We start from the raw sequence: 12,615 nt of genomic DNA on the forward strand, positions 1-12,615 counted from the left end.
AAAATCGCGCGGTTTTTGGCCGGTAGCGGCGAAAATCGCGCTATTTTTGGCCGGTAGCGGCGAAAATCGCGATTTTTGCCCGCCAGCTGCGAAAATCGCATGGTTTTTGGCTGGTAGCGGCGAAAATCGCCCGGTTTTTGGCCGGTAGCGGCAAAAATCGCGCTATTTTTGGCTGGTAGCGGCGAAAATCGCGATTTTTGCCCGCCAGCGGCGAAAATCGCGATTTTTGCCCGCCAGCGGCGAAAATCGCATGGTTTTTGGCCGGTAGCGGCGAAAATCGAGCGGTTTTTGGATAGTAGCGGCGAAAATCGCGCTATTTTTGGCCGGTAGCGGCGAAAATCGCGATTTTTGCCCGCCAGCTGCGAAAATCGCATGGTTTTTGCGCAAAATAGCGCGGTTTTCGGCCGTTAGCGGCAAAAATAGCCCGATTTTTGACCGCTAGCGGCAAAAATCGCGCTATTTTTGGCCGGTAGCGGCGAAAATCGCAATTTTTGCCCGCTAGCTGCGAAAATCGCATGGTTTTTGGTCGGTAGCGGTGAAAATCGCGCGGTTTTTGGCCGGTAGCGGCGAAAATCGCGCTATTTTTGGCCGGTAGCGGCGAAAATCGCGATTTTTCCCCGCCAGCTGCGAAAATCGCTTGGTTTTTGGCCAGTAGCGGCGAAAATCGCGCGGTTTTTGGGCGGTAGCGGCGAAAATCGCGCTATTTTTGGCTGGTAGCGGGGAAAATCGCGATTTTTTCCCGCCAGCTGCGAAAATCGCATGGTTTTTGGCCGGTAGCGGCGAAAATCGAGCTGTTTTTGGCCGGTAGCGGCGAAAATCGCGCTATTTTTGGCCGGTAGCGGCGAAAATCGCGCTATTTTTGGCCGGTAGCGGCGAAAATCGCGATTTTTCCCCGCCAGCTGCGAAAATCGCTTGGTTTTTGGCCAGTAGCGGCGAAAATCGCGCGGTTTTTTGGCCGGTAGCGGCGAAAATCGCGCTATTTTTGGCCGGTAGCGGCGAAAATCGCGATTTTTTCCCGCCAGCTGCGAAAATCGCATGGTTTTTGGGCAGTAGCAGCGAAAATCGCTTGGTTTTTGGCCGGTAGCGGCGAAAATCGCGCTATTTTTGGCCGGTAGCGGCGAAAATCGCGATTTTCGCCAGCCAGCTGCGAAAATCGCATGGTTTTTGGCCGGTAGCGGCGAAAATCGAGCTGTTTTTGGCCGGTAGCGGCGAGAATCGCGCTATTTTTGGCCGTTAGCGGCGAAAATCGCGATTTTTGCACGCCAGCTGCGAAAATCGCATGGTTTTTGCGCAAAATAGCGCGGTTTTGGGCCGTTAGCGGCAAAAATAGCCCGATTTTTGGCCGCTAGCGGCGAAAAATCGCGATTTTTACCCGCCAGCTGCGAACATCGCATGGTTTTTGGCCGGTAGCGGCGAAAATCGCGCGGTTTTTGGCCGGTAGCGGCGAAAATCGCGCTATTTTTGGCCGGTAGCGGTGAAAATCGCGATTTTTGCCCGCCAGCTGCGAAAATCCCATGGTTTTTGTCTGGTAGCGGCGAAAATCGCCCGGTTTTTGGCCGGTAGCGGCAAAAATCGCGCTATTTTTGGCTGGTAGCGGCGAAAATCGCGATTTTTGCCCGCCAGCGGCGAAAATCGCATGGTTTTTGGCCGGTAGCGGCGAAAATCGAGCGGTTTTTGGATAGTAGCGGCGAAAATCGCGCTATTTTTAGCCGGTAGCGGCGAAAATCGCGATTTTTGCCCGCCAGCTGCGAAAATCGCATGGTTTTTGCGCAAAATAGCGCGGTTTTCGGCCGTTAGCGGCAAAAATAGCCCGATTTTTGACCGCTAGCGGCAAAAATCGCGCTATTTTTGGCCGGTAGCGGCGAAAATCGCGATTTTTGCCCGCTAGCTGCGAAAATCGCATGGTTTTTGGTCGGTAGCGGTGAAAATCGCGCGGTTTTTGGCCGGTAGCGGCGAAAATCGCGCTATTTTTGGCCGGTAGCGGCGAAAATCGCGATTTTTCCCCGCCAGCTGCGAAAATCGCTTGATTTTTGGCCAGTAGCGGCGAAAATCGCGCGGTTTTTGGGCGGTAGCGGCGAAAATCGCGCTATTTTTGGCTGGTAGCGGGGAAAATCGCGATTTTTTCCCGCCAGCTGCGAAAATCGCATGGTTTTTGGCTGGTAGCGGCGAAAATCGAGCTGTTTTTGGCCGGTAGCGGCGAAAATCGCGCTATTTTTGGCCGGTAGCGGCGAAAATCGCGCTATTTTTGGCCGGTAGCGGCGAAAATCGCGATTTTTCCCCGCCAGCTGCGAAAATCGCTTGGTTTTTGGCCGGTAGCGGCGAAAATTGAGCTGTTTTTGGCCGGTAGCGCGAAAATCGCGCTATTTTTGGCCGGTAGCGGCGAAAATCGCGATTTTTCCCCGCCAGCTGCGAAAATCGCTTGGTTTTTGGCCAGTAGCAGCGAAAATCGCTTGGTTTTTGGCCGGTAGCGTCGAAAATCGCGCTATTTTTGGCCGGTAGCGGCGAAAATCGCGATTTTTTCCCGCCAGCTGCGAAAATCGCGATTTTTTCCCGCCAGCTGCGAAAATCGCATGATTTTTGGCCGGTAGCGGCGAAAATCGAGCTGTTTTTGGCCGGTAGCGCCGAAAATCGCGCTATTTTTGGCCGGTAGCGGCGAAAATCGCGATTTTTGTCCGCCAGCTGCGAAAATCGCATTGTTTTTGGCCGGTAGCGGCGAAAATCGAGCTGTTTTTGGCCGGTAGCGGCGAGAATCGCGCTATTTTTGGCCGGTAGCGGCGAAAATCGCGATTTTTGTCCGCCAGCTGCGAAAATCGTATGGTTTTTGCGCAAAATAGCGCGGTTTTCGGCCGTTAGCGGCAAAAATAGCCCGATTTTTGGCCGCTAGCGGCAAAATTCGCGATTTTTACCCGCCAGCTGCGAACATCGCATGGTTTTTGGCCGGTAGCGGCGAAAATCGCGCGGTTTTTGGCCGGTAGCGGCGAAAATCGCGCTATTTTTGGCCGGTAGCGGCGAAAATCGCGATTTTTGCCCGCCAGCTGCAAAAATCGCATGGTTTTTGGCTGGTAGCGGAGAAAATCGCGCGGTTTTTGGCCGGTAGCGGCGAAAATCGCGCTATTTTTGGCTGGTAGCGGCGAAAATCGCGATTTTTGCCCGCCAGCGGCGAAAATCGCATGGTTTTTGGCCGGTAACGGCGAAAATCGAGCGGTTTTTGGATAGTAGCGGCGAAAATCGCGCTATTTTTGGCCGGTAGCGGCGAAAATCGCGATTTTTGCCCGCCAGCTGCGAAAATCGCATGGTTTTTGGTCGGTAGCGGCGAAAATCGCGCGGTTTTTGGCCGGTAGCGGCGAAAATCGCGCTATTTTTGGCCGGTAGCGGCGAAAATCGCGATTTTTCCACGCCAGCTGCGAAAATCGCTTGGTTTTTGGCCAGTAGCGGCAAAAATCGCGCGGTTTTTGGCCGGTAGCGGCGAAAATCGCGCTATTTTTGGCCGGTAGCGGCGAAAATCGCGATTTTTTCCAGCCAGCTGCGAAAATCGCATGGTTTTGGCCGGTAGCGGCGAAAATTGAGCTGTTTTTGGCCGGTAGCGCGAAAATCGCGCTATTTTTGGCCGGTAGCGGCGTAAATCGGGATTTTTCCCCGCCAGCTGCGAAAATCGCTTGGTTTTTGGCCAGTAGCAGCGAAAATCGCTTGGTTTTTGGCCGGTAGCGGCGAAAATCGCGCTATTTTTGGCCGGTAGCGGCGAAAATCGCGATTTTTGTCCGCCAGCTGCGAAAATCGCATGGTTTTTGGCCGGTAGCGGCGAAAATCGAGCTGTTTTTGGCCGGTAGCGGCGAAAATCGCGCTATTTTTGGCCGGTAGCGGCGAAAATCGCGATTTTTGCCCGCCAGCTGCGAAAATCGCATGGTTTTTGCGCAAAATAGCGCGGTTTTCGGCCGTTAGCGGCAAAAATAGCCCGATTTTTTACCGCTAGCGGCAAAAATCGCGCTATTTTTGGCCGGTAGTGGCGAAAATCGCGATTTTTGGCCGCCAGCTGCGAAAATCGCATGGTTTTTGGTCGGTAGCGGCGAAAATTGCGCGGTTTTTGGCCGGTAGCGGCGAAAATCGCGCTATTTTTGGCCGGTAGCGGCGAAAATCGCGATTTTTCCCCGCCAGCTGCAAAAATCGCTTGGTTTTTGGCCAGTAGCGGCGAAAATCGCGCTATTTTTGGCCGGTAGCGGCGAAAATCGCGATTTTTGCCAGGCAGCTGCGAAAATCGCATGGTTTTTGGCCGGTAGAGGCGAAAATCGAGCTGTTTTTGGCCGGTAGCGGCGAGAATCGCGCTATTTTTGGCCGTTAGCGGCGAAAATCGCGATTTTTGCACGTCAGCTGCGAAAATCGCATGGTTTTTGCGCAAAATAGCGCGGTTTTGGGCCGTTAGCGGCAAAAATAGCCCGATTTTTGGCCGCTAGCGGCGAAAAATCGCGATTTTTACCCGCCAGCTGCGAACATCGCATGGTTTTTGGCCGGTAGCGGCGAAAATCGCGCGGTTTTTGGCCGGTAGCGGCGAAAATCGCGCTATTTTTGGCCGGTAGCGGTGAAAATCGCGATTTTTGCCCGCCAGCTGCGAAAATCCCATGGTTTTTCTCTGGTAGCGGCGAAAATCGCCCGGTTTTTGGCCGGTAGCGGCAAAAATCGCGCTATTTTTGGCTGGTAGCGGCGAAAATCGCGATTTTTGCCCGCCAGCGGCGAAAATCGCGATTTTTGCCCGCCAGCGGCGAAAATCGCATGGTTTTTGGCCGGTAGCGGCGAAAATCGAGCGGTTTTTGGATAGTAGCGGCGAAAATCGCGCTATTTTTAGCCGGTAGCGGCGAAAATCGCGATTTTTGCCCGCCAGCTGCGAAAATCGCATGGTTTTTGCGCAAAATAGCGCGGTTTTCGGCCGTTAGCGGCAAAAATAGCCCGATTTTTGACCGCTAGCGGCAAAAATCGCGCTATTTTTGGCCGGTAGCGGCGAAAATCGCAATTTTTGCCCGCTAGCTGCGAAAATCGCATGGTTTTTGGTCGGTAGCGGTGAAAATCGCGCGGTTTTTGGCCGGTAGCGGCGAAAATCGCGCTATTTTTGGCCGGTAGCCGCGAAAATCGCGATTTTTCCCCGCCAGCTGCGAAAATTGCTTGGTTTTTGGCCAGTAGCGGCGAAAATCGCGCGGTTTTTGGGCGGTAGCGGCGAAAATCGCGCTATTTTTGGCTGGTAGCGGGGAAAATCGCGATTTTTTCCCGCCAGCTGCGAAAATCGCATGGTTTTTGGCCGGTAGCGGCGAAAATCGAGCTGTTTTTGGCTGGTAGCGGCGAAAATCGCGCTATTTTTGGCCGGTAGCGGCGAAAATCGCGCTATTTTTGGCCGGTAGCGGCGAAAATCGCGATTTTTCCCCGCCAGCTGCGAAAATCGCTTGGTTTTTGGCCAGTAGCGGCGAAAATCGCGCGGTTTTTGGCCAGTAGCGGCGAAAATCGCGCTATTTTTTGCCGGTAGCGGCGAAAATCGCGATTTTTTCCCGCCAGCTGCGAAAATCGCATGGTTTTTGGGCAGTAGCAGCGAAAATCGCTTGGTTTTTGGCCGGTAGCGGCGAAAATCGCGCTATTTTTGGCCGGTAGCGGCGAAAATCGCGATTTTCGCCAGCCAGCTGCGAAAATCGCATGGTTTTTGGCCGGTAGCGGCGAAAATCGAGCTGTTTTTGGCCGGTAGCGGCGAGAATCGCGCTATTTTTGGCCGTTAGCGGCGAAAATCGCGATTTTTGCACGCCAGCTGCGAAAATCGCATGGTTTTTGCGCAAAATAGCGCGGTTTTGGGCCGTTAGCGGCAAAAATAGCCCGATTTTTGGCCGCTAGCGGCGAAAAATCGCGATTTTTACCCGCCAGCTGCGAACATCGCATGGTTTTTGGCCGGTAGCGGCGAAAATCGCGCGGTTTTTGGCCGGTAGCGGCGAAAATCGCGCTATTTTTGGCCGGTAGCGGTGAAAATCGCGATTTTTGCCCGCCAGCTGCGAAAATCCCATGGTTTTTGTCTGGTAGCGGCGAAAATCGCCCGGTTTTTGGCCGGTAGCGGCAAAAATCGCGCTATTTTTGGCTGGTAGCGGCGAAAATCGCGATTTTTGCCCGCCAGCGGCGAAAATCGCATGGTTTTTGGCCGGTAGCGGCGAAAATCGAGCGGTTTTTGGATAGTAGCGGCGAAAATCGCGCTATTTTTAGCCGGTAGCGGCGAAAATCGCGATTTTTGCCCGCCAGCTGCGAAAATCGCATGGTTTTTGCGCAAAATAGCGCGGTTTTCGGCCGTTAGCGGCAAAAATAGCCCGATTTTTGACCGCTAGCGGCAAAAATCGCGCTATTTTTGGCCGGTAGCGGCGAAAATCGCGATTTTTGCCCGCTAGCTGCGAAAATCGCATGGTTTTTGGTCGGTAGCGGTGAAAATCGCGCGGTTTTTGGCCGGTAGCGGCGAAAATCGCGCTATTTTTGGCCGGTAGCGGCGAAAATCGCGATTTTTCCCCGCCAGCTGCGAAAATCGCTTGGTTTTTGGCCAGTAGCGGCGAAAATCGCGCGGTTTTTTGGGCGGTAGCGGCGAAAATCGCGCTATTTTTGGCTGGTAGCGGGGAAAATCGCGATTTTTTCCCGCCAGCTGCGAAAATCGCATGGTTTTTGGCCGGTAGCAGCGAAAATCGAGCTGTTTTTGGCCGGTAGCGGCGAAAATCGCGCTATTTTTGGCCGGTAGCGGCGAAAATCGCGCTATTTTTGGCCGGTAGCGGCGAAAATCGCGATTTTTCCCCGCCAGCTGCGAAAATCGCTTGGTTTTTGGCCGGTAGCGGCGAAAATTGAGCTGTTTTTGGCCGGTAGCGCGAAAATCGCGCTATTTTTGGCCGGTAGCGGCGAAAATCGCGATTTTTCCCCGCCAGCTGCGAAAATCGCTTGGTTTTTGGCCAGTAGCAGCGAAAATCGCTTGGTTTTTAGCCGGTAGCGTCGAAAATCGCGCTATTTTTGGCCGGTAGCGGCGAAAATCGCGATTTTTTCCCGCCAGCTGCGAAAATCGCGATTTTTTCCCGCCAGCTGCGAAAATCGCATGATTTTTGGCCGGTAGCGGCGAAAATCGAGCTGTTTTTGGCCGGTAGCGCCGAAAATCGCGCTATTTTTGGCCGGTAGCGGCGAAAATCGCGATTTTTGTCCGCCAGCTGCGAAAATCGCATTGTTTTTGGCCGGTAGCGGCGAAAATCGAGCTGTTTTTGGCCGGTAGCGGCGAGAATCGCGCTATTTTTGGCCGGTAGCGGCGAAAATCGCGATTTTTGTCCGCCAGCTGCGAAAATCGCATGGTTTTTGCGCAAAATAGCGCGGTTTTCGGCCGTTAGCGGCAAAAATAGCCCGATTTTTGGCCGCTAGCGGCAAAATTCGCGATTTTTACCCGCCAGCTGCGAACATCGCATGGTTTTTGGCCGGTAGCGGCGAAAATCGCGCGGTTTTTGGCCGGTAGCGGCGAAAATCGCGCTATTTTTAGCCGGTAGCGGCGAAAATCGCGATTTTTGCCCGCCAGCTGCAAAAATCGCATGGTTTTTGGCTGGTAGCGGAGAAAATCGCGCGGTTTTTGGCCGGTAGCGGCGAAAATCGCGCTATTTTTGGCTGGTAGCGGCGAAAATCACGATTTTTGCCCGCCAGCGGCGAAAATCGCATGGTTTTTGGCAGGTAACGGCGAAAATCGAGCGGTTTTTGGATAGTAGCGGCGAAAATCGCGCTATTTTTGGCCGGTAGCGGCGAAAATCGCGATTTTTGCCCGCCAGCTGCGAAAATCGCATGGTTTTTGGTCGGTAGCGGCGAAAATCGCGCGGTTTTTGGCCGGTAGCGGCGAAAATCGCGCTATTTTTGGCCGGTAGCGGCGAAAATCGCGATTTTTCCACGCCAGCTGCGAAAATCGCTTGGTTTTTGGCCAGTAGCGGCAAAAATCGCGCGGTTTTTGGCCGGTAGCGGCGAAAATCGCGCTATTTTTGGCCGGTAGCGGCGAAAATCGCGATTTTTTCCAGCCAGCTGCGAAAATCGCATGGTTTTGGCCGGTAGCGGCGAAAATTGAGCTGTTTTTGGCCGGTAGCGCGAAAATCGCGCTATTTTTGGCCGGTAGCGGCGAAAATCGGGATTTTTCCCCGCCAGCTGCGAAAATCGCTTGGTTTTTGGCCAGTAGCAGCGAAAATCGCTTGGTTTTTGGCCGGTAGCGGCGAAAATCGCGCTATTTTTGGCCGGTAGCGGCGAAAATCGCGATTTTTGTCCGATAGCTGCGAAAATCGCATGGTTTTTGGCCGGTAGCGGCGAAAATCGAGCTGTTTTTGGCCGGTAGCGGCGAAAATCGCGCTATTTTTGGCCGGTAGCGGCGAAAATCGCGATTTTTGTCCGCCAGCTGCGAAAATCGCATGGTTTTTGCGCAAAATAGCGCGGTTTTCGGCCGGTAGCGGCAAAAATAGCCCGATTTTTGGCCGCTAGCGGCAAAAATCTCGATTTTTGCCCGTTAGCTGCGAACATCGCATGGTTTTTGGCCGGTAGCGGCGAAAATCGCGCGGTTTTTGGCCGGTAGCGGCGAAAATCGCGCTATTTTTGGCCGGTAGCGGCGAAAATCGCGATTTTTGCCCGCCAGCTGCGAAAATCGCATGGTGTTTGGCTGGTAGCGGCGAAAATCGCGCGGTTTTTGGCCGGTAGCGGCAAAAATCGCGCTATTTTTGGCTGGTATCGGCGAAAATCGCGATTTTTGCCCTCCAGCTGCGAAAATCGCATGGTTTTTGGCCGGTAGCGGCGAAAATCGAGCGGTTTTTGGCCAGTAGCGGCGAAAATCGCGCTATTTTTGGCCGGTAGCGGCGAAAATCGCGATTTTTGCCCGCCAGCTGCGAAAATCCCATGGTTTTTGCGCAAAATAGCGCGGTTTTCGGCCGTTAGCGGCAAAAATAGCCCGATTTTTGGCCGCTAGCGGCAAAAATCGCGATTTTTACCCGCCAGCTGCGAACATCGCATGGTTTTTGGCCGGTAGCGGCGAAAATCGCGCGGTTTTTGGCCGGTAGCGGCGAAAATCGCGCTATTTTTGGCCGGTAGCGGCGAAAATCGCGATTTTTGCCCGCCAGCTGCGAAAATCGCATGGTTTTTCGTCGGTAGCGGCGAAAATTGCGCGGTTTTTGGCCGGTAGCGGCGAAAATCGCGCTATTTTTGGCCGGTAGCGGCGAAAATCGCGATTTTTCCCCGCCAGCTGCAAAAATCGCTTGGTTTTTGGCCAGTAGCGGCGAAAATCGCGCTATTTTTGGCCGGTAGCGGCGAAAATCGCGATTTTTGCCAGCCACCTGCGAAAATCGCATGGTTTTTGCGCAAAATAGCGCGGTTTTGGGCCGTTAGCGGCAAAAATAGCCCGATTTTTGGCCGCTAGCAGCAAAAAATCGCGATTTTTACCCGCCAGCTGCGAACATCGCATGGTTTTTGGCCGGTAGCGGCGAAAATCGCGCGGTTTTTGGCCGGTAGCGGCGAAAATCGCGCTATTTTTGGCCGGTAGCGGTGAAAATCGCGATTTTTGCCCGCAAGCTGCGAAAATCGCATGGTTTTTGGCTGGTAGCGGCGAAAATCGCGTGGTTTTTGGCGGGTAGCGGCAAAAATCGCGCTATTTTTGGCTGGTAGCGGCGAAAATCGCGATTTTTGCCCGCCAGCGGCGAAAATCGCATGGTTTTTGGCCGGTAGCGGCGAAAATCGAGCGGTTTTTGGATAGTAGCGGCGAAAATCGCGCTATTTTTGGCCGGTAGCGGCGAAAATCGCGATTTTTGCCCGCCAGCTGCGAAAATCGCATGGTTTTTGCGCAAAATAGCGCTGTTTTCGGCCGTTAGCGGCAAAAATAGCCCGATTTTTGGCCGCTAGCGGCAAAAATCGCGCTATTTTTGGCCGGTAGCGGCGAAAATCGCGATTTTTGCCCGCCAGCTGCGAAAATCGCATGGTTTTTGGTCGGTAGCAGCGAAAATCGCGCGGTTTTTGGCCGGTAGCGGCGAAAATCGCGCTATTTTTGGCCGGTAGCGGCGAAAATCGCGATTTTTCCACGCCAGCTGCGAAAATCGCTTGGTTTTTGGCCAGTAGCGGCAAAAATCGCGCGGTTTTTGGCCGGTAGCGGCGAAAATCGTGCTATTTTTGGCCGGTAGCGGCGAAAATCGCGATTTTTTCCGCCAGCTGCGAAAATCGCATGGTTTTTGGCCGGTAGCGGCGAAAATTGAGCTGTTTTTGGCCGGTAACGCGAAAATCGCGCTATTTTTGGCCGGTAGCGGCGAAAATCGCGATTTTTCCCCGCCAGCTGCGAAAATCGCTTGGTTTTTGGCCAGTAGCAGCGAAAATCGCTTGGTTTTTGGCCGGTAGCGTCGAAAATCGCGCTATTTTTGGCCGGTAGCGGCGAAAATCGCGATTTTTTCCCGCCAGCTGCGAAAATCGCGATTTTTTCCCGCCAGCTGCGAAAATCGCATGATTTTTGGCCGGTAGCGGCGAAAATCGAGCTGTTTTTGGCCGGTAGCGCCGAAAATCGCGCTATTTTTGGCCGGTAGCGGCGAAAATCGCGATTTTTGTCCGCCAGCTGCGAAAATCGCATTGTTTTTGGCCGGTAGCGGCGAAAATCGAGCTGTTTTTGGCCGGTAGCGGCGAGAATCGCGCTATTTTTGGCCGGTAGCGGCGAAAATCGCGATTTTTGTCCGCCAGCTGCGAAAATCGCATGGTTTTTGCGCAAAATAGCGCGGTTTTCGGCCGTTAGCGGCAAAAATAGCCCGATTTTTGGCCGCTAGCGGCAAAAATCGCGATTTTTACCCGCCAGCTGCGAACATCGCATGGTTTTTGGCCGGTAGCGGCGAAAATCGCGCGGTTTTTGGCCGGTAGCGGCGACAATCGCGCTATTTTTGGCCGGTAGCGGCGAAAATCGCGATTTTTGCCCGCCAGCTGCGAAAATCGCATGGTTTTTGGCTGGTAGCGGAGAAAATCGCGCGGTTTTTGGCCGGTAGCGGCGAAAATCGCGCTATTTTTGGCTGGTAGCGGCGAAAATCGCGATTTTTGCCCGCCAGCGGCGAAAATCGCATGGTTTTTGGCCGGTAACGGCGAAAATCGAGCGGTTTTTAGATAGTAGCGGCGAAAATCGCGCTATTTTTGGCCGGTAGCGGCGAAAATCGCGATTTTTGCCCGCCAGCTGCGAAAATCGCATGGTTTTTGCGCAAAATAGCGCTGTTTTCGGCCTTTAGCGGCAAAAATAGCCCGATTTTTGGCCGCTAGCGGAAAAAATCGCGCTATTTTTGGACGGTAGCGGCGAAAATCGCGATTTTTGCCCGCCAGCTGCGAAAATCGCATGGTTTTTGGTCGGTAGCGGCGAAAATCGCGCGGTTTTTGGCCGGTAGCGGCGAAAATCGCGCTATTTTTGGCCGGTAGCGGCGAAAATCGCGATTTTTCCCCGCCAGCTGCGAAAATCGCTTGGTTTTTGGCCAGTAGCGGCAAAAATCGCGCGGTTTTTGGCCGGTAGCGGCGAAAATCGCGCTATTTTTGGCCGGTAGCGGCGAAAATCGCGATTTTTTCCCGCCAGCTGCGAAAATCGCATGGTTTTTGGCCGGTAGCGGCGAAAATTGAGCTGTTTTTGGCCGGTAGCGCGAAAATCGCGCTATTTTTGGCCGGTAGCGGCGAAAATCGCGATTTTTCCCCGCCAGCTGCGAAAATCGCTTGGTTTTTGGCCAGTAGTGGCGAAAATCGAGCTGTTTTTGGCCGGTAGCGGCGAAAATCGCGCTATTTTTGGCCGGTAGCGGCGAAAATCGCGATTTTTGTCCGCCAGCTGCGAAAATCGCATGGTTTTTGGCCGGTAGCGGCGAAAATCGAGCTGTTTTTGGCCGGTAGCGGCGAAAATCGCGCTATTTTTGGCCGGTAGCGGCGAAAATCGCGATTTTTGTCCGCCAGCTGCGAAAATCGCATGGTTTTTGGCCGGTAGCGGCGAAAATCGCGCGGTTTTTGGCCGGTAGCGGCGAAAATCGCGCTATTTTTGGCCGGTAGCGGCGAAAATCGCGATTTTTGCCCGCCAGCTGTGAAAATCGCAAGGTGTTTGGCTGGTAGCGGCAAAAATCGCGCGGTTTTTGGTCGGTAGCGGCAAAAATCGCGCTATTTTTGGCTGGTATCGGCGAAAATCGCGATTTTTGCCCTCCAGCTGCGAAAATCGCATGGTTTTTGGCCGGTAGCGCGAAAATCGCGCTATTTTTGGCCGGTAGCGGCGAAAATCGCGATTTTTCCCCGCCAGCTGCGAAAATCGCTTGGTTTTTGGCCAGTAGCAGCGAAAATCGCTTGGTTTTTGGCCGGTAGCGGCGAAAATCGCGCTATTTTTGGCCGGTAGCGGTGAAAATCGCGATTTTTGTCCGCCAGCTGCGAAAATCGCATGGTTTTTGGCCGGTAGCGGCGAAAATCGAGCTGTTTTTGGCCGGTAGCGGCGAAAATCGCGCTATTTTTGGCCGGTAGCGGCGAAAATCGCGATTTTTGTCCGCCAGCTGCGAAAATCGCATGGTTTTTGCGCAAAATAGCGCGGTTTTCGGCCGGTAGCGGCAAAAATAGCCCGATTTTTGGCCGCTAGCGGCAAAAATCGCGATT

Source organism: Procambarus clarkii, chromosome 80, assembly GCF_040958095.1.
Source record: "Procambarus clarkii isolate CNS0578487 chromosome 80, FALCON_Pclarkii_2.0, whole genome shotgun sequence".
Taxonomy (NCBI): Eukaryota; Metazoa; Arthropoda; class Malacostraca; order Decapoda; family Cambaridae; genus Procambarus; species Procambarus clarkii.